This window comes from Falco naumanni, chromosome 7, assembly GCF_017639655.2.
Source record: "Falco naumanni isolate bFalNau1 chromosome 7, bFalNau1.pat, whole genome shotgun sequence".
Classification (NCBI taxonomy): Eukaryota; Metazoa; Chordata; class Aves; order Falconiformes; family Falconidae; genus Falco; species Falco naumanni.
In genome coordinates, this window is record NC_054060.1 from 28,898,265 (window position 1) to 28,920,010 (window position 21,746).

Below are 21,746 nucleotides of genomic sequence, written 5' to 3' on the forward strand. Positions count from 1 at the left end.
CTTGAATCAGCTTGCTAAAGCCATGCCTGCATGAAAACTCAGTGTCTTGCCTTTAAATATTCTTCTTCTATGGAATATTCATAAACGGGGGAGGATCCTTGTGGCCTTGGACGTATGTCTTCTACTGCCACTTCATTAACCTGTGGAAAAGAAATGAGTGGTGGGAAAGGAACGGTCACCACTAAACAGTGGATGAGGGTTTTTTTAGGAGAGTTTTTCTACTTAGGTATTAGTCTCCTTCTGTATACAAATCTTTCATCAGTAATGGTTGTAGATGTAGATGTAGAATAACCAGCAACTCTTCCCTTAGGTCAAGAACAAATACTGCTCTCATTTAAGGATGTTACTCAAGAACAGATACCTGAGAGACAAAAGCAATGGTATGCTGATTTTTGGGTTTTTTATGTATTGTATGCATCTGTGGGCTGAACAGACTGAAAATACTGACAGATCAGTTGGTAATAATTAAAAAAGGCAATAAATATTCCCTCCTCTGCTTTATTTGCACATCTAATCTTTGCATTCTGCATCAAACTTTATTGTCCTCTATGGACAAGCAAACTATGGAAGAGTCCCAGCAGGAATTTCTGCTGACAAGGAATTAGCATGCTTCCTTCTGGAGCCAAATGATAGGGAACATAAACTTGCTAAAGCTGTAAGTTACTGTAGTCAACAGCCATGTAGCATTTTGCTAAGTCTTGGTATTAAACTTATGCTGGTGAATCATGGCAAAGAGCAGATCACTTTATATTGAAGCATCATTCTGGCTTTTGAGCTGGCAGGAGAATCTCGAGCAGAAATACATTTTTAATGGGGAGAAAATTCACCAGCAAGGCCCAGCTATAAATAAAACATTTCAGATCCCATTTTAACAAGTCAGCTGCCAAACCTCCATCCCAAAGAAACCCAATTAAAAAAAACTCACAGAATCTTCGTCTTCTCTATCTGCTTCAGCATCAGCATCTCCTGGAGGCTCAGCCGGTCTCAGCTGTCGTCCAGAACCTGAAAGCAGCATTGAGGTTGTTGGTGTCTGCAGGAGCCACACAGAGCACAGAACAGTCAGCTTGCCAGCCAAAGCTCTCTGCCACAGCACACCTGAGGGACCTGCATGGGCCAGCTACAGAAAGGCCTGTTTTTCTTTAGATTCATAGAATCACAGAACGGTTTGGGTTGGAAGGGACCTTAAAAATCATCTAGTTCCACCCCCCTGCCATGGGCAGGGACACCTTCCACCAGACCAGGTTGCTCCCAGACCCATCCAGCCTGGCCTTGAGCACTTCCAGGCATGGGGCATCCACAGCTTCTCTGGATAGCCTGTGCCAGTGCCTCAGCACCCTCCTTATCTCAGAACTCATCAGGCCAGTCTTTCCAAAGACACCAGAAATATTCATATTCAGAAATGTAAAGACAACTGTAAAGGATGAAAGTTCCCAGATTGGAGAAAACAAAACTAGAATTGGCCAGATTTTTTATGCGTATATATATATATATTTTAATTACCAAGGAGGGATTGAGGTGTGTATTGGGCACAGTTGGCAGGGTTTTGGCCATGGTGTGCCTGTGGGGTGGTCTCTGTGGGAAGAGGTCATGGACCACCCTGCACTGGATACAGACTCTTGCAGCCAGCTCCGCCTACAATGCTGAACCGATCAGAGGGGTTTCTAGCACCTCTGTGAAAATGCACGTAAGAAAGAGTGGTAAATGCTGAGGAAAAGACACCACCACTAAAGGAGAAAGAGAAAGACAGAGAAGACCACACGAGAGCAGGAGGATAGAGGAGAGATGGCAGAGCAGGAAAGTTGCTGGAGCAAAATAGGATCTCAACCAGGGGCCAAAGGAAGAAAAGCTGCCTGAGCAAGGGCAGAAAGGAGAAGGCTCAGCTCTGGTGGTCCAGCAGCTAGTGGAGGAACCCACATTGGGGCAACTGAGCAAGAAGTAAAGAGTGGAAAAAGAAAAGCAGCCAGCATCTGCTGACCCCCATCTCCTGTCGCAGCCCTCGCAGCCCCAAAGGGATTGAGTGTAGCCCACAGTGAGAGGACTGGAGACCAGAAAGAGGGGAGGAGAGGTGTACAGAGGGGAGCTGAGGTGTTTTTCCCTAAGTGGTTTTACTTTTTTAAAAATATCTGCCTCAGTAACTAAAAGTTCTTTAACTGACAATACATTAAATTGATTTAAATACCCTATCCTGAAACTCTTCCTTGCTTCTGACAGAGGTCTTAAGACAGGAGCCGGAGAGTCTACATCATGAAGCTTTGATAGTCGTAAAGACTCTGTTTTCTTGTGTTTTAAAAGCATGAGGGCAGAGAGAGATGAGGTGAAGGAGATGGGTTGTTTGCAAGTTTGATACTGTTGAAATGCCCGAAATCAGGTACTGAAGAGTGGAAGTATGAATAGATTATCATTTTCAGAGATCCAAGATTAACCAGTAGAGGACAGTGTGGCTGAATGACACATTCCCTGATGCACAGGCTATTCTAATACACACACAAATTCTTGTCCTGACAACTATGTCTCTTTCCTGTCTTCACGCTCCATATTTTTTTCAAGCCATCAGGCTGTCTAGCTCTCTCACACCCAGTTCTGCAACTGTCAGTAGTATACATAGGTTTGGCTCTCCTAAACAGATCCTCTGGCTTTAAGATATGCTTGAATGCTAAAGAATAGAACCACAAGCAGAACTGTACAGCTCCTTCATTGCCTACTTTAAATGAAGAATCCTTGCCTGGAACACAACATTTCTGGATGTGGATATTGCATGCTGTGTGTTCAGGCAAGCTGGCACAACTTAATGCATTAATGCAGTCATTAACTTGCACAAGTTGCCAAGCTCTTGTTAAAATCGCTGTGATTTTGCTAGCCTTTCCTCGTAGTTTTCTAATATCTTACATTTATTTTTTCCTTGGCTTTTTTGAAAATGAAATTATTTAGTACAGGCAGGATTTTGAAAGGGTTATGCCATGTTATCAGTGATGGACCGCTTCCTCAATGTGAATGGAAATAGCATGCTTCCAGTGGGAATATCCCATTTCAGTCTGTGGGCCAAGTTTCCAAATTCGACAGAATAGAAGGCATCCTCATAGGTACATCATAGGTACACAGGCATAGGTACATCATCTTAATCAGTTCTCCTGTGGTATTTTAGCTTCAGAGAACTAGGATCGACTCAGAACACATTAGGGCTGCAGACCACACCTTCAGATGACTAGTTCTGATGCCTACAATGGACAATTCTAGAAAGCGGTCTTAATGTACACCCTAATTCAGATTAAAGAACTGTGTAAACTGGCTTTTTTTTTTCAAAAGCTCTAGCATTTGCAATTTTCAGAAGCTCAAGAAAATAGGAAAATAAACATAACTTTGTTTAAAAATTTAGATGTGGATTTAAGAACCTGACTTTAGACATTTTGGCTTGAAAATTCTGGAATACCTTCATGAAGCTCTTCACCACATGTATTTTAATAAGCATCATATGAGAAGAACTGCAGGACTGAAGCTTGATTGTTTAATTTGCTTATGGCTTCTAAAGATTCAGACGCCAACAGCAAATTTTATGGCTATTACTAAAATTCCAAGAAATAGCAAGGACTTAGCCTTGTGGCACTGCTGTATTTTTCACTTGCAAGAATCCCACTCACAAGTGCTGCAGTCCAACAGAATGACTGAACAAAATATTGCTTGGATTGCTAGAACGTTTGCTCTTCACTGCAGTACTTCAAGGGTAATTACAGCATTGATCCCTGGTGGCTGCCAATAGTTTTGCTAGTGGAAAAGAAAAAGAATTTTTGGGGAGAATTCTTGGGTCAAGTTCACTGCTGCTTCTCTTGCTTTATTCTGGTGTAACTTCAGTGACATTTTAGTTGTCTAAAACTGGAGCAATGCAAGTATGGGTACTCCTTTCTCAGGACCTGCGTGGTCCTGTGTAGTCTGTGCTGTTGATTTTTCACCATCTAGTGGGGCATACCCTTCGAGTCTAGGGTACTGCAGCTACCCTACAGGTTTGACAGAGGTGAAAATTTTAAACCCAGATGTTTTAAACAAAGGATTCTTAGAATGATTAGGTGGCCAACACCTTCAAAATCTTCCCGTTGCTAAGACCAGGCTACTCATAAAATCCAAGAGAATTAGATCACTTCCTGCAGTGAGACCTGAACACTTATTTCCCATCAGGATGCCATTTTAAAGCAGCAGATGACACTGCTGATTCTTGTTCAGCACGGATGTAGAAAGGTAGATCTGCCCTGGAAGACATCTCATCTGGGCCTGGGCCAGAAGAGAATTTTCTTATTTTTCATCAGCTGCTGATCAAGCAAAGCAGTGGTGTATGAGGCACAAGGGTGGCTTCACATGCTTGGCCAAGTATTGGCAGGCGATTGCTCTTCCTGTCCTTGCTGGAGGGGCTGCAGATCAAGGTTTGCCAAAATGTTGCCAGAAAAATCCCTTGCTGTTAAGAAGAAAACCTGTCAGCATAAACGGCCTCTTTCACCCACCTCATGATGGGTAGGAAGGGACACAGTCCTGTGACAGCCTTAGTAAACTGTTACCTCTCCTAAATGGTGATATGTTTGTAGGAAATCTTTCCTACAAAAGGGAGGAACAGATTACTGTTGCCAGAGCTAATAGAGCTGTGGCTGAGATGGCATGAAGGGACATCAGCTACACAAATGACCTTCCCTCCCGAAACTTCACACTGAGGCCTTTCCATCCGCCCTTGTTTCCCCCAAGTCTGCTTACTGTGCCCCTCTACCATAGCTAATTCATGGCATAAAAGACTTCTTGTGCCCCTGATTCCTACTGTAGGCTAAGATTTGCTTCAGATTTTTTCCCAGTTCAGAATACTTCACAAAACCAATCTATAAAAGAGAGGAATTACAGCACGTTGATGAATTCCTTTTTCAGCAATGGCTTCTTTCTGTGTATAAAAGACTGTGCCAATGAACTATGATTTATATGCATGTCATTCTCATGCCCCAAATAGTAGCAATGCCAACATTTTATAGGTTTTAACTTTTTTTATAAACCCTGGACAATCAATGCTTTGTTCAAAATATTTTCACAAACAAGATGGAATTTACATCAGTGACTACTTCTAATAGCCACTGAACTGACTTCAGAACAAGGGAATTTTTCGAACGTAGGCAGTAGGAGTTACATAGGCCAGAATATTTTCACATCATATGACTGAAAAGTGTATTTGCTTTTTTAAATGCAATTTAAAAAAACATTATTTTATCTCTAATCTAGAAACCCAGCTGGACTGTTTTAGGTAACACCACAAAAATGTAAAACCAGGTTATTTTTTTGGGATCCACATTCAGTGGGTAACAGTCTCCAAAACCATATTTGAGACATTATAATCAATTTCAAGTATGACAATGTCATTGGATTCAAATCAGTTGTGCTTTAATGTATTGTATAAAATGAAGAGAAACCTAGCTTTAATTGGGACACTGATGTATAAAATCACCATAATCCATATACTTTAAAATCAAATAAAACAGCAAATAAGAATACTGGAGATGTTATTAAAGAATAAAACCAACAAACAATAACATTCTTTGCTGATCATTTTAGCTTCCTTGCTTCCAAATTATATCCCTTTCTCTGCAATTCTTGGATTTGAGTGTTCTGCTTTTTAAGATTTTATACTAATGTTTGCATATCAATGTAGTGACTTTAAGGATGTAACTTTTCCTTGCATCAACTTCTCAGGCATTATCTTTCCTGCTAGAAGTGGCTTGTTTTGTTTTTTGTTTGGGTCGGGGTTTTTTTTCTATTTTATTTAATTTTAATCTGGTTTTTGCCAGAGAGAATTAGAATGCTCTTGTTGTATTGTTTCCCCTGGGATTTCAATTTAGATCAGTTAAAACTGACAAGAGTTGCAATGCACGTATTTCTTACAAAGATGCAGGTTAAATATTGCTCATTCTCAAGCAATATCTTCACCAGGAGAAGAGGTTCCTTCTTGCCATGTACTGACTGGTATGAGTTATCTAACTTAATTTCAACAGATAATTTCTTTTAAAAGGCAGAAACCTGGTCTGTGGTAAACCTTTGTTCACAGGTGAAAACTTGTATGATTTTCTCACTCTATTATTATTATTCATTAATATATGAAAGTCACAACCTGTGCCTTTACTAGGATTTTGGCATTTACTAGTTGCCATTTCTTAGCTGTGATCAGAAATCTGATTGTGCAGAAATGATGTGTGCAGAAAAGCTGTGATCAGAAATTTGCTGTGATTGTGCAGTGTTGTGGAAATCGATAGCTTTAAGTCCACAGCCAGCTAGGAGACTCATCCCTTGACGTGTGAGGAAGGCTGAGACGTCTTTAGATCGGGACTTTTCTGACAGTGCAAAGCTCACTCCGGGCACATAACCCAATTTGTATTGTTGATAAGGAGAAGGAGGAGCAAGACAAACAACAACAATAATAACAATTTAATATTATTGTCATTGTTAGCACTGTGTTTGACCCAGCAAAGAATTCATACATGTAGGTCAGCAGTTTCCACAGTGCTCCCTCATCTGCTTTTCTTCTTGTAAATAAGGTTGTGCACTGCTGCTGTCATGGACACCTTCAGCTAGCTCCTGTATCAGACCTCTCCTCCTGTGACCATCAGTTCTTGTACCTGCCAAATTGCCTGCCCCTGTGCCCTCAGGCACCCTGTCCTGGGTCTGTCACTTCTCACACATGCATGGCTAGATACTGCTAATGCATCACTTCAGAATTCCTCCTTATTTTTAAAATGAAATCCCTTTCTCAAAGTGGGTAGTGTGCCTGGGGTTTTTTTTGCACAGCTTGTTCTCCTTCTCTGGCAGGTATCGCAATTACTGGGATTCCTTTTCTTCCCTCAGAGCTCTCACAGCCGCCTGAGCAGTGCTGCTGCAAAGCCCCACCGCTGCTTCTGATTCACTTCTTATATTTGAAATAAGGAATATCTAGAATAGTTAGAATATTTAAAATCGTGGGTTCCAGTTCAGGAAAGCACTTGGTAACAGGAACGCTATGCACATGCCTGGCATTCATCTCAGCCTCTGAAGAGCACTCTTTCAGATAGGTAAGTTCACCTGACCGTAGTTTATTAAGAGAAATTTTTCACTTCAGGGTTGTGGGCAAAAGGGCAGCAATTTGAACACTCTACTTTTTCTTTGGCAACCTCAGTGCTCCAGTTTCCAGGTTATCTTCTTTTTTATACCCATCCCAATCCACTGCCTCTACTATTTTGGTAAGTTATTAGATTAACGCACCTTGCAGTGTATTCTTTGTGTTTTCCAGGATATCCCAGAAGGCTAGTGACTGATGAATAAATGTAGCTCAATGAGCTAATTAAAAAGCCACTTCAGCTAGACAGTGTCATCAAGCATATAAGCTATTCCATTCTTGGTTTCGTTTCCTTAAAGCTCCCATAACTGAAAAATGGCTTAAACCAGATTTTCTTTAAAAGCCCTCCCAGAAAGCGTTACAATGACAGCAAAAGAACCACCTTTTCCATCTCAGCTACCATTTTCTGGATATAAACATGAGATTTTGGCACTTTAAAATAACTGTTTTCACCACTTTCCAAAATCAACTGTGCTAAAGATCTCTGAACCCACAAGCAGATCTTTGTGTTCTGCTAACTGCATCAATCGGCTTGGCAAGCCAGGATTTGCCAATCCTTGCGCTAAAAATGTTGTGCAAATGACATGTGCAAGCCCAAAAATAGTTCCTCAGTATCAGCAGTGGCCTGAAATGTTTCACTATTTGTTTCCCCCCGAGTTTTTTTTTTCAGCTCCAGTCACAAATGGAAGTAGTAACCTAGCACTACCTTAAAGAGGACTGAAAGCCTAGTGATGCTGTCATGCTTCAAGCTCTGCTGTCAAAAAGAAGCAAACCATGGCAGGCAGATTCCTTGTCTCTAGGCTACGTGGCAAAGAGCATCTTCTCTAACACGGCACCTAGGGTCCTGCTGTGAATTAGCTTAAGGGTAAATGTCAGTGTTAAGTGTAAAGACCATGACCAAGGACAATCAGGAACACAGGAGTGTAGCGGGGCTGCTCAGTGCGGGGGGCTTGGCTGCGGTAGTTCAGAGCAATCACCCCCACCACCCAAATCCTCCTATGCAATTTGGTGGAGGAGTCATGTTCTTCCAAGCAAGCAATGCTGGAGGAAAATGATCCTGCAAGCATCAGCTGGCAGAGATAAGAATCTGAACATGTCAAAGGAACTCTTTTATGCACGCATGGCATTCCTTGAGGGAGCTGCCACAGGCTTTAAAGCATAGCTTATGGCACGGGCTCTTGCACAGTCTGAGTGGCCTTGACCACGAGCTCCAGGGGGCCCATGGCATTCCCAGTAAGCAGCTCCAGCTATGCTGCGGAAAAAAACAGCAAAAAAACCAAGACGTTCATCTTCCACAGAGATTTCCTAGCACATTCCAGAGACCTAGATTCATTCCATTGTCCTGCAAGATCCCAGGACTGAGTTACAACTGCTGGGCAGGGCTCTGGGGCATGGCAGGACCGCAATGGGAATGCCGTGGCTGTCACTTTATCCGGGCAGGATACATGGCAATGGGGAGATATGGATGCAATGTCACAGAGAAGGCTGCCTCTCCCAGCCCTCCATCGCAGGAATGTAATGTCACTTCACTTGAACCACTGCCAGCAAGGCAGCAGGGGCACCCCGGTAGCTCCACCTTGACAAACCAGCTTGTCAACTCAGAAATGAACGATTGCCACAGTGGAAAGAGCAGCTGCTCTGCCTCAGAAAAAGTGACAAAGTGAGGAATAGCATCTCCCCTTTAGTGTTTCCCCTCTGCCTGGTGCTGGGGAATAGGACCTCTGCACCAAGCCTTGAAATCATGATGTCCCTAACTGTTTCTGTGGGATGAAGACAAAGGGCTAATCTGTGGAATCGAGATAAGATTTTGCTGCCAAAGGGGTTTAACAGGCCTTATTATCTGCGGGATGCTATCAGGACCAGTTAGTCCTGTGTTGAAGCTATACTCCTGCCTTTGTTTTGTATTTGGTTTGGTAATGCCCCCCGGCTGCATTCTGTCGCTGCATACCTGTACGGTGATGGATGTAGCTCAGACTTTGGAGCCAAAAGCAGGGGCTTGTACCACAGCAAAGCCAAAGGAGCAGCTACTCCCAAATAACCAGCGTGTGAATAGTTTCCTTCCATTCAAGGCATGAACAAGATGTTTTGATTCAGTGCCTTGGTATGTTAAGCTGCCCTTGTCGACAGTTAGAGTACTTCATTAAAAGCTTTCAAATCATCTCATCTCAAAACCTTCCAAAACCAGAAAATATATGTGACAATCCTCAATCTCCTTGCCTGGCTGGAGACCTGTCCGTGAAGTTAGCTCCTACTTTTATCAAAAGGAACGGCACTCTGCTCTGCAAAGTACATCCAAGTAGAGAAAAGTCTAGGGAACTAAGGTTTCTTACAGACCATACTGAGCTCTGCAGGATTTTATAGAGCATTTTCTACAGGTTGGCTAATACCAGGGACGAAGTGGAAGAGCACTGGCAATGAAGAACAGATACAAACACTACCATAAAAAGAGAAACTAGCAACCCCCAGACAAAAAGGAGAGGGAATGGCTTTCCCATGCGTGGGTGTTTATTGATAAGCTCTGCTCACAGATTTAAAACTATTAAAAACATGCCTGCTCACACTTCACATTAGGAGCAAAACCTTTAGTGAGACCGATCAGTATTCTTACAGTAGTCCATCTTTCCTCTGGTGGTAGAGATAACCTTAATAGAATTCATAGGACATTCCAGAGCACGAAAACAAATCACTCTGGTGGGTCTCTGCACAGACTTTCTCAGCTTGAGTCCTATTGAAACATAAAGAGCACAGGGGACTTTTTTTTTTCTTTTTTTTTTTTACAACTGTCAAATTGAAATTTCCCAGATCCTGGGTTAATGAGTTTCATCCAGCTATCACCATTTTTTTGGTTACTTGGCTATATCTGAAATACAATTTGGCCAGATCCAGATAACTCTTCTGGTACAAGAATAAAATATTTACTAAAGTATTTTATTAGTCCAATATTTCACCTGTTGCTAAAAAAGAATGATGTTTCATAGAAGTAACATAGTGTTGAAAATAAGCTCTCAACCAAAGTTTGTGGTGAGAACATGACTAGGATGATGTCCAAAAGAGACAGGAAAAGCAGGAAGCCATGGCTGATACCCGGATTTCTCCTCCTGGTCCATCCCTCCCCTCGCTAGCTAAAATGCAGCTGCAAGTGGCAGAGCGAAAAAGGCAGCTGGAGAAATGCTCATGGCACCCGCCAGACGAGCAGAGGTTTGCTGCTGTTTCCCCTACCCAATGGTTCTGTCTCAGAAGTACAAGTTCTGCATTATCTCTGTAGTTTTAGTCTGACTAAAATTAGTCTAATTGCCTAGAGGCTAGGTGCAGTGTCCTGCCCTTCGTCTGTGGGTTTGCTTGTCTTAGGCAGGAATTTTCCTCTCTCTCAGGTTTTACGTGACAGAATGAGTTTCAAACGTGTGTTTTACTTCCTGCATGAATTCCCGTGGCGTTCTGGTGTATAATTATTGTGATGATGGTGTGACATTAGGACCCTCTCTGATAATTATCAATTATGAATTTTCCTAGACTGCAGGGTATCTATTCTCACAAAGTCAGTAGAAAAGAATCACCTTTTAGCAATTATTACGTATGTCCTAACCCCGGGACTGAACCAGAATTGGACAGTGCAAAAGTCACCTGGAGATTCACAGCCAAATAAAGCAATAAAGACTTGTCTAACCCACTGTGATCCTCAACAGTTTTATCTCCTGGGACTCTCAACAATTTTATCTCTTGGGATATACTGCATTTACTTGTGATTGAGTCTCTACCAGTGCTGTAAACAGTTGCACGAATACCCGGCTAAAATCACCCAGGGTGTCACTGTTCATCTGGATGGTCCGGATTTCAAGAAGGGCTGCAGGGACATGTTGCAAGTGAAGTACTCTCACTTGTTCACCACCATACCAGCTTCAGAAATCCTAGTAGGAACTACTCTGCGTTATTTCAGTATCTGTATATTGATTAGACATGTTGCAGCTTTTTTCCCTTGGAAAGAAACCCCTTCACTGATACCACAAACTAGCCTTGGAAGGCGAACACCAAGCTGCCTTCCTCTTAGAGCAAGGGGCAGTTGATTCCTACTGTCCTCCCTGTCAGATAGCTGTGAACTCAGCTCTTATCACGACCTGCCTCGAAGCAGAGGCAGGTGGGTGCCTATTGCAGATAAGACCCGTAAAGCTTACACAAGTTAACTTTCCCACATTCCTCCTCCTTGCTGATTCACATCCCCAAGAATCCATGCTTCTCCCAGAGCAGATTGCCTGTTCCACTGCCAAAGCGCAGCCCTGCTCAGATTTAGAAATTAATCAAATGAACACATGTATTAAAAATTATCATCCTGCCCATGTAGACTTGATTGGCAGCCCTGGACACTCAGTTTCTCTGGGCACAGGGTCAGTATTGCTCCAGAAGCAGTGGCCACAGCCCTCAGCTGTCTCTTAAGGTAGCCCAGTACTGCCCCAGAGAGGTAGCAAGGGACCTTGACTACCCTTTGTCCTTTCTCTGGTGCATTAAAGGAGGATGCTAATTCTTGGTGGTTTTCATAAAGAGCACATTTGCCTGCTAAGGATAGGTCTTAAGATGAGAATAAGAATAAAGGATCTATTAACATCATGCAAAAAGCCCAACACAACTGATACAGGCTTTATATAAAGGGCACTTACTGCTCCAAATTAGAAACAGAATTTTCAGCTCAAACTGCTCTTCAGAACCACTGCTTATAAAATTTCCTCACCAGAATCAATGCACAGTAAAAAATTTTCTATTTATATATAAACATATATATACATACATGGAGAGAGAGAGTTCACATTAAAGATCCTTATGGTCTAGGAAGACTTACTTCACTGATAAAATTCAGTGCAAAATTAAGTGTCTAGATGCAGGAATATTAATGGAGTGATGCTACTTTGGCTGTCGCTCTGGTATGCTGGGCATAGCCCCTCTCAAAACAGGAATGCAACAAAAACCTTGTAGTTTTTCCACAACCTTTTATGGGGGGGTTTATATAAATATCTGCCCTTGGAAACAGGTTTTCAGTTTGAGAGAAAATTCCCCGGGCAACTTGTTTGGATGTAAATCATCACAGAAGCAAATATCATTTAAGCTTTTAAATTCCTTAATGTATATGTAATACAAGAGATATGGGATAAAGGTGACAGAAAATTATTATGGGAAAATGTTTTACATCAAAGATAAAGTTAGCAGTTCCCTTGCTTTGTTAAGATAAAAATCTCTTCTGTCAACAAACAGTGATGGTAGCAAACCAGTATTTGGCACAGCTCACTTACTCTTGGTTTTGTGTGGTGTAGGAGAGTGCCTTTAAAATTAGAGAGAATTCTGGATGCAGACTGTGGGTTTACAAAAAACACAAAATCTCATTTACAGATAAATTGATCCACTGAGTCAGATAAATAAATTAATTAGTATAGTTCTGTTCGCATCAGTGTAATTCAAATCTGAATAAATTAACTTAAAACTTGTCTTTCAGTCCAAAATAGGTCAGATTTCAAAAGAATTCAACAGGTGACCTACAAAGTTCTTTTAAAAGATGTTGTCTCCTTATTTCAATTCATTTGGTTTAACCTCTTTTTTGAAGTTTTTTCCCTAGCAGATGTATACCTTGCCCCAGCATTTTCCAAACTTGCCATTTGAGAAGTGTCATCTTTTACAAATTAAATCTGTGAACTTAATCTTTATTGTTTGATATTAGAAATAATTAGATATAAGACTGAAAAGCATTGAAATTTTAAGTGTACGTTAAGTTATAGAAGGGAAAACTGAAGATGACAAACTTTCATCGTGTTAAGTTTTTGCAAAAAAAAAAAAAAAAATCACTTTGCATGTGGTTTTTAAATGATTCAGTGCTCATTTTCCCTCTCTGTGCTTTCTAGCCAGTACTGAGGCACCCAAAAATAACAAACCAGCATGCTTGCCTAATAGAGGAAAACACAGTTTGGTTAAGGAAATGGATTTCAGTTTTTCACAGAGGCTAGTATAAATGATGGGGAGAAGCCATTTTTTTAAAGAGTCATTATTGTAGTTCTGGATTTCTTTTTTGTTAAAAACTCAAATAGCAAGAAATTACCTACACTGCAGTTCATCCATGTCGTAACTGGTGAATGAATTGAGATGGGTGGAGTTGTTTGAATGCACTAAGAGGACTATTTCTTGGATTTGGTTATCAACCCTAAGGCTGATGCACATTTCCAAATATTCACAGCCTCTCTGCAATAAGATAATAACAATATCTTATGGAAATAATTAACTTTATCATAATGGTCTATTCACACACAGGTTAAATATTTTTTAACCCCACTAAATTGGGATGCATTCTTTCTGAAGGCACATGGTAGCGTTTTTCTCAATGAACAGTTCTGCTAGATTCAGGCTAATGTATAAGGGAGAGAAAATTACATTTTTCCCTTTAGCTAGATCTTACCTACTGAATCTACTGAAATCAACAGCCTTGTACCAATACAAAACTAGTATAAGGAAAGGGAAGACCCCAGGGCTTCAGTTACAGCCTGAGAGATCTACTGCAAGTAGGTGGATCTGATTCTTCTCTCGGGTGGCTCATTCGGAGTGATTTAAATCTGTGCAACAGGAGGGTGATCCAGTGACTTGGCCCTTCTTTGAAGAAGGGCAATGACCACCTTGATATGTGGAGCTATGGAGAGTTTGAGCGCAAGAGGATAGAATGGGAGACACCTGGAGATGCTCCTTGTCCATCTGTAGGTTCGCCTGCACACCCTTGCAAAGAGTATTTTAAAACTAATGGCGTTTTACTACTTATGCTCTCTTAGATGCTGCCTCATCCAATGGCCCCAGTGAGGACTCTGCTTTCTGTCTGTGAGCTGTGGTTCATCACGTGCAGCAGAGAGACTGTTGCTTTCTCCCAAGGAAGGTGTGTTTGTGTTCCTTGCCCCACCACCATACATAGCTCACAGTCAATAAAACCAGAAAAGGAGAATGACTGCTACTGTAAAATTATCCTGTCTACTGTTTACAAGATGGAATAATTGTCATTTTACCATCAACAAACAAAAAGCTCCATCATCTTACTGCAACAGGTTTAAATAGTGGAGTCCCAAAGTCCACCATGAACTGAGATGTCTAAAACATTTCAGCAATGACTGAAATATTTGCTTTATATACTGCTGTTTGGGTCAGTTTTGACAGCATTCTGCAACTACACCAAGGGCAGAATTTGCTTTTTCTTCATTGCAAGTACTTTGAATGCTACTTAATCACACTTTGCATTTATTGGGAAGTTCTGTCCCCGTTTGACCAAAAGGGAGTAAAGGAAAGAGAAAAACACTGAGATGATCTTTGCAAAGAAGACAGACAGCCAGAGCTCTCCTGTTTTCAGAGAAATAAAGTGTGTGACATCTTTCAATGCAGGGCTTGATGTAACTGGGTGCAGATGGGAAAAGGGTAAAGACAACCCACACATAGCCCAGAGTGAGTCCTACTTCAGGAGCTGCTAACTGAAAAACAGGTCCTTTTACACTTCTACACCAGATAAACCTCCCATAGTAAGATTATTTTTAAAAGCTTTGAAAAGACGCCAGGGTCTCAGGTGTGTAGGACCCAGAACCAATAACACTAAGCAAAGCACAGTGAATAGGGCCAGGGCTGAAATGTAGGATCTCCTGGGGCATGTTCTTGTGCTTTTGTGTGTGGTTGGGAATAAGAGCTCTTTGGTTTTGGAACGCAGCTTGACAAATCCTTGGTGCTAGGTCTTGTTCTTGATCCCTGGACTTTGAGAGGCAATTCTCAGAGGGCCTCTGCACACATGTGCAAACTATATGTTGCTGTGGGATTATCTTCTGCAGCTGGAACAACTGACCCAGTCAAAAACTTCTGGACTGGTAGATACAAAGAAGGTTTTGAGGGTTTTGCTGCTTTTATTGCTTGGACACATGTGGACACTACTTATGTTACGCTGTGCACCTCTGCAGCAGGGAAGGTCATGAACACTTCGCAGCTAGATGTCTCAAGAGAGGGGTCTGAAAATGTATCTGAACAATTTCTAGGGAAGTTTAAGCTCTCCTTGCTGAACAGTGCCAGCTCAGGGATACTGGAAAACACATTTTTCATGCATGTGCTTTTTATTAAATGCAGCTGTCAAAAAAGAGGAGGGCTCGTGTTCCTGAAAAGGTGCAGTGAAGAGAAGACAAATGGTTGGAATAAAGCATTAACAGGAATGTGCCTATCCTGCCTAGGCAAAAATCACCACTTCGATGGAGCCTTCAAGGCAACCTCTAAACCAGCTGGTTCAGGGACTAGAGGCTGTTTAGCTGTGGGATTTCAGTGACCACTGTACAAACCCAGCCAGCTCCCCCCAGGGACGTCAGTACTTGCTGCACAAACCACCCCTGCCTGTCCCCAGGCCGGCTGGATAGGCAATGGCTCTGCACGAACTGCACCTTCCCAGTGTGGCGTAGGCACAACCCGAGAGGGACTATCTTGAACCAAGCCTCGCTCTCCCTGCCATGCTGCAGATGTTTTCCAAGCGTGTTGGCAGCCAACTTAAACCATCTACTGCAACCTGATAATGCTTACCTCTAATCATTTTGCTGAGCAAAATTATGGAGGTGAAAACAGCAAAGGCAAAGTGAGTGTTTATTTCCTTGATGACAGTTTTGCTCTTATTCAGTAGATATAGATTCAGATTTTGTCCCCTGACCTAAGCATGTATCCTGAAGGAGCTCAGCTGGATTTATACCAGTGCAATAGCAGAATTTGGCTTGTGATCTTCAGATGACAACATCAGTTAACATACTTGCTTATTTCTTCGCACTATACTCTCTGGGTTTTCTATGAAGTTCCTGTTCAACATGCATAGTAGTCTAACTACGATGCAGTTGTGTGGCAACGATGTACTGCATAAACTAAGCTAACTCTGGGTAATATCACAAAAAAATATGTGTTTATAGCTTCATGCCAGTTTCTGACTAATGCTTTTGTTTGTTGCTATAGCAAACCACACATGAATCTGATAGCCAAAAGCATGTTTATGACTAACCTTAGCTCTCCAGGGATTGAAAATATGGAATAAAAAAACCCCACAAAAAACAACAAAGCACCACAATACACAATGTGAGGAGAATATGATAGGAAACACCTTTTTTGGCACAAGTTACTATGAACATTAAAAGAGAAGAACATCATGAGTGGAAAAACATTAGGAAATGGGAGCTGTGGGAATAACCAGTTTTAACCCACAATGATTCGACTACCGGCTTTCACGTCACATCGCAAAGTTGTGTGTGCAGGACTAAGGTATGTCGCAGGAAGCCCTGGCTGTGTGTTAAGGCATGGATTTAAGCCTCTGAAGTCTAAAGAAGCTTTGGATCATACTTTCAAACATCCAGATCACTTCATGTGAGACCATTTTTACACTCTGTCCTGACTAATACCTAAGTATTCACTTAATTAATTCCTGTTACAATTTATACTTTGGTAGTTCCCAAAAGCCTGTCCCAAGACCGACACCTCATTACGCTATACAGACACAGAACGGAGAGCAATACCGGCCCCGGAGAGCCAAAGGGAGAGGAGGACGGACAGAGGGAGGGTGGGAGGCAGACGGAGAGGTGATGTGGCTGCATTGTCTACCAAATCAGAGGTTGAACCCAGGGGTCTCGCACTCCAGTTGACTGATTCAGGTTGTCAAATGGGTTACGGAGGGAAGAAGAATACACTATGTGCCCTGCAGAGGAAGGAAAATCAACACAGCTACAGTGATTTCTGAACTAGGATAGCTTACAACAAAGCTATAGTATGTCAGGCAAAATCTATACTAGTGTTGTCCTGCTATTCTTAATTACCCCTTTCCTTCAGGGATTAAACAAAATAAAGGGGAGCATTACTGTATAGCCTATAGATACAGATCAGTTTCTCTCTGTGCTTCCTGTTGATATCAATTACTCTGGCTCTTAGACTGGATATTGCGCCTTTATTCACAGATTTGTACTGTGCATAAAGGTACACGATTATCACAACTCATGGTGAGTTCTTACATCATCTATCCCAACACTCAGCAGAGAGTTGAGGTCACCTACAGCTTTGTGGAGGAGTAGGTCTGCCAGGCTCTAATGTTCTAGGTATTTCCGAGCTGGTGTTTGTGAAAGACATCTTGACCTGTCAGTAGGATAAACATGGCAGTGCCATAAATGGAAGCTTACAAAAATCTGTAGGACTCTGGTGATACCTGCTGGTCATTTAGTGCCACAGGATCAAACCTTGAAGTATTGAGATTTCATGCTGTGCTGACTCAAACAAGACATCCGTTGGCCTTAATAGAACTGATATATGGCATGCTACATCGCATTCATCTTGTAATTCAGACTGTGATGTGGGCTCAGATCAGCTTCGATTCCATCTTGTAAAACTCAGCATAGCATACAGCACTGCACACAGTAATCAGGTCAGCATCCTTGTAAGAGTAAAAACTTTTAGGAAAAAAATGCAAGCATTTTGTGGAATAGCCATGAATTTAACTGATGTGTACAGCAAGTAGCATTGAGAACATCCGTATGAAGTGGAAAACAAAGGAAAACAAGATATAGGCAGATGCTTTCCAGCTATAGCCTAAATATCAGTTCTGGACTACAGAGCAATTGCTGATGACATGCAGAAGGCCATATATGAGTCTCTCTTTGCTTTCATACGCTTTTTTGATTCTTCACATTTGGCAGAAAGTGCATCTTACAGAAAAAGAAAGAAAAAAAAGAGATGCCAGGCTTCTTATCTCCACACTGAGAATCTGAAAACAGCTTCGGGTACTGGAAGCACCATACAGAGACCATTTCAAAATAGCTACTTCAATCCCTGTGATTTACTCCAAAAGTAACACTTCCCTGGGAGTCGTGTAGTAAATAAAGAGATCCTAAGTATAGGTGAAAGAGGTTACCAACCCAACTCCTGCTCTGAATGACTTTCTGATCTGTAGTAGCAAAAGGCACTGAGCACTAGTACTTATGGATACATATTAATGCAGGTGCAGTGCTACTTAATGAGCATCTTTCTCTTTGGGGTCCCAAAGGGCATAGCTACCCCTTGCACCCTCTGGGGTATCGATCACCCAGACAGCCCTACCTGGCACATATGAATATGCCAGCTTGGCAACTGCAGCATTTGGTGATGGTCACCAATAAAATCCCTGCACCTGCCCAGAGCATCGTGAGAAAGCAGGTGAGCTTTCCCTGCCTCACAGAAAGTAAGGTAGCAAAGCAAGAAAAATATTACTTGCTCAAAGTCACAAAGCGAGTTGGCAGCAGAGCCAGCAATAAATACAACCCAGATGTCCTGGATTCCACCTCCTCCCTGCACCATGCTGCCTCTCTTAGCTCAACGCTGGAAGGAAATGTTTTACATTTACTCATCCCTCCTTTTCCTTTGTCAATAGAAATTAAAGCAGGCATCTGACTGCCTAAGCCTTGAATACTTCGATGGTTTCCAAGGCTTGCAGCGCAGTCAGCCAATATTTCTATTACATTCAGCCCTAACGGACAACTAAAAGTAATTCCTTTGCCAGCTAACTTATCAGTGCAAAACTTGTACTACTTCTATAAAGATATGCATATTATATATATATATAATTTCATGACTTTGCAAAGAACCACTGATTACAAAAATACTATTTTTGCAACTGTGCTGGTTTTGGCTGGGGTGGAGTTAATTTTCTTCATAGTAGCTAGTATGGGGCTATGTTTTGGATTTGTGCTGGAAACAGTGTTGATAATTTAGGGATGTTTTAGTTATTGCTGAGCAGTGTTTACACAGAGTCAGGCCTTTCCTGCTCCTCACCCCACCCCACCAGTGAGCAGGCTGGGGGTGCACTAGAAGCTGGGAGGGGGCACAGCTGGGACAGCTGACCCCAACTGACCAAAGGGATGTTCCACACCATATGACATCATGCTCAGCATATAGAGCTGGGGGAAGAAGGGAGGAGGGGATATTCAGAGTCAGAGCATTTGTCTTCCCAAGTAACCATACAAATGATGGAGCCTGGCTTTCCTGGAGATGACTGAGCACCTGCCTGCCCATGGGAAGTGGTGAATGAATTCCTTGTTTTGCTTTTCTTTGCTTGTGCGTGTGGATTTTGATTTACCTATTAAGCTGCTTTTATCTCCACCCACAAGTTTTACTTTTTTTTCCCCCTGCCTAATTCTCTCCCCCATCCCATTGGGAGGAAGGGAGTGAGCAACTGTGTGGTGATTAGTTGCTGCCTGGGGTTAAACCTCAACAGCAACTCAAACGAGCAGTGAATAGACTGATCTACTACTATTGAAAAAAAAAAAAAATAGAATACTGCATCATGTTTTTTGTAAGTATAGATTTAAAACAAGCCTTTATACCTTTTTACTTTGTTGAAAGGTAGGAAGGTCTGTCAGGATGGTTCTTGCATTGAATGCACTTATGTCTGATTAAAGATTGATAGCTAATTAATGTTAATTTTCCATTATTTTGTGAACAGAATATCCAAATACTTAAGTGAACTGTGGTGTCTGTGTGGAAGGCCACATCCATGTGTTTTCTAAAAGCAATGTAAATCTAATTTCCATGGGAATACATCGTGTCCAGTCAGCAAAATATCCTTACTGCTGTCAGCCCAAGGTGAGTCCATGTCTCAAGCGGTTGAACACACTCTTACTTGCTTTTTTTTTTTTCACCCTCAAGGTGAAAGCCACTCCATTTTTCCTGCCTGTCACCGTAAAAATCTAGCTGGGAGTTGTAGGTGTCATGCTGCTGTTGCTGGAACTCCACTGCCAATGTGTTGCTCTGGCTACCGAAGGGTCCTTTCAGGGGAGCTGGGCAGAAGTCAAAAAGAAATGCAGCATTGCACATTGTATTCTTCTCCCCCCCCTCAAACACCTAAGGGACATGACAATGGGAACAGAATCTTTAGCAGCTGCAGGTTACCTAAAATACTTAATAACTTTTTGCAGAACTCCCTCATTTTTCTGGTCTAGAAAACAAATGTACACAAGATTTTGCATTCAGGTCTCCAAGCAAAGATCTCTGCCCCTCCACAGGACAGCAGCAGGAGATCCCACACCCGGCAAGATCATAGTGCTCATGCTCAGATGTACTCTGAGTCTCCACCATGAGCGCTCTGCACAAACCCACACGCTGGATAACCACATCCACTTCTTTGCTCCAGCCAGCAGGGATTTATTATGACCGAGAATTTCTGAGATCTTCTAGACAATGAAACAAACCAAAATGCAACCCAAAAAAGCCTTCCTTCTTTCTCTGTAAAACTGTTTCCACTATTGCCTCATCACTGCCACCACTGTTTTGCTCAACTTGCTTGGCACAAAGCTTGTCAGTTTTCCAAGGCACATCCAGGTAGGTGGCTACATATCAACGTGGTGGGGACCTCACCCTGCCATCAGGCTGCAGCAGCAATAAACAACAAGAATCAGCCTTGAGGAACATGGTTGGATTGTGCCATTTTTGTGGAACAATAGTAAGCCTGCCAGATTTCTGTCTGCTCTCATGGCAGTCATTGCCTTCTGCAAAGTCTCTGCAAAGCAGGAAACTCTTGCTCCTCCTCAAAGCTATTGCAGCCAGGTCAAGGACATTGCTCCTGGCTGCAATTTGTCAGTGCCGACTTAGAGAGTCCCAGCTCCGTTCCCCTGAGCACACAGGCTCTCACTAACCTTGCACGTAGTTTCAACTGTGTCTGAGAGCCAAAACCTTATCACAGTCCATCATTGTCTCCTCACAAGAGCAGAGCTAGTGGAGGAATTAGCATGGTCTGTTTGTGCTGGTGTGACAGCCAGCTCCTGTTTTGGATTAGAGGATGATGGTTTTCCCTCCCTCTCCACCCCTTATCAGGCATTTAAAAGAGAAGGATTTGTGGGAAAAAGAAAACGTTCGTGGCTTTTTATGTCTCTTTTGCCCTCCCTCTGCTCTGGTGCAAATGAAAGCCCCAGGCCCAGGCTCATGGGCCAGGGCTTGACTTTTGTCAGCCAAGACCATGAAATGGCAGCGTGACAGGGCAGAGGTGCTCATGCAGCACCTGCATGTAGCTGCAGTTCCCCACACAGAGCACTGCTGGCAGAAGACCAGTTTTGCATGTCACAACTTGGTAGAGCATTGCAAAAGTCTGCTTCCCTATCACAGGCCGGTGAAGATCTCTGATGCCAATCCTCAATTTTCAAAGCAGGGCAGAGACTGAAGGTGAACCAGCAATGAGCCCCAAACACAAAGGAGTGCAAATAAATTAATAAACACAGTTGAGAATGGCAGGGACAGCAGTCAGCAAAACCACCCCAACTACCCCAGCCGCTGTGTGCCTCACTGCTTACGTGTCACTACAGCTCCGTGGCACCTGGGCGTGACACACCTACAAGGTGTTTTCCCTGGGCTGGAAAGGCTGTGGTAGCCCACAGGGGTAAGGAGGGGGGTTTGCTCCTTAGAGTTGTCTCACCTACACTGGTTTTCACTGTTTTGTGGCTGGATGTGTGTGCGTGTGGCCCTGCCCATTGCTCTCACAGTGCCCTTGAGAAATAAACCAAAATCATTGGGTTTCTTTCCCTGCCATTTGCTTCTGTCCCTGCTCTGGGGTTGTCTTTGACTCTATCCCTGCACCACGAGGGTTTGCAGGCACCTTTAGGCAGCTCCCAAACCTGTCTTTGTC

At 42.5% G+C, this 21,746-nt stretch overlaps 1 long non-coding RNA gene across 1 annotated transcript in view; it reads right to left on the bottom strand.

Moving 5' to 3' along the window:
- Positions 1-50: 50 nt before the first annotated feature.
- The window catches only part of LOC121091469, a 28,642-nt gene continuing 6,946 nt past the window's right edge, over positions 51-21,746 (bottom strand). The window contains exons 2-3 of the long non-coding RNA XR_005828936.1: positions 926-1,002; positions 51-140 (exon numbers count right to left, since the gene is read on the bottom strand). This is a non-coding gene — a long non-coding RNA (uncharacterized LOC121091469). The remainder of the gene's footprint in view (positions 141-925; positions 1,003-21,746) is intronic.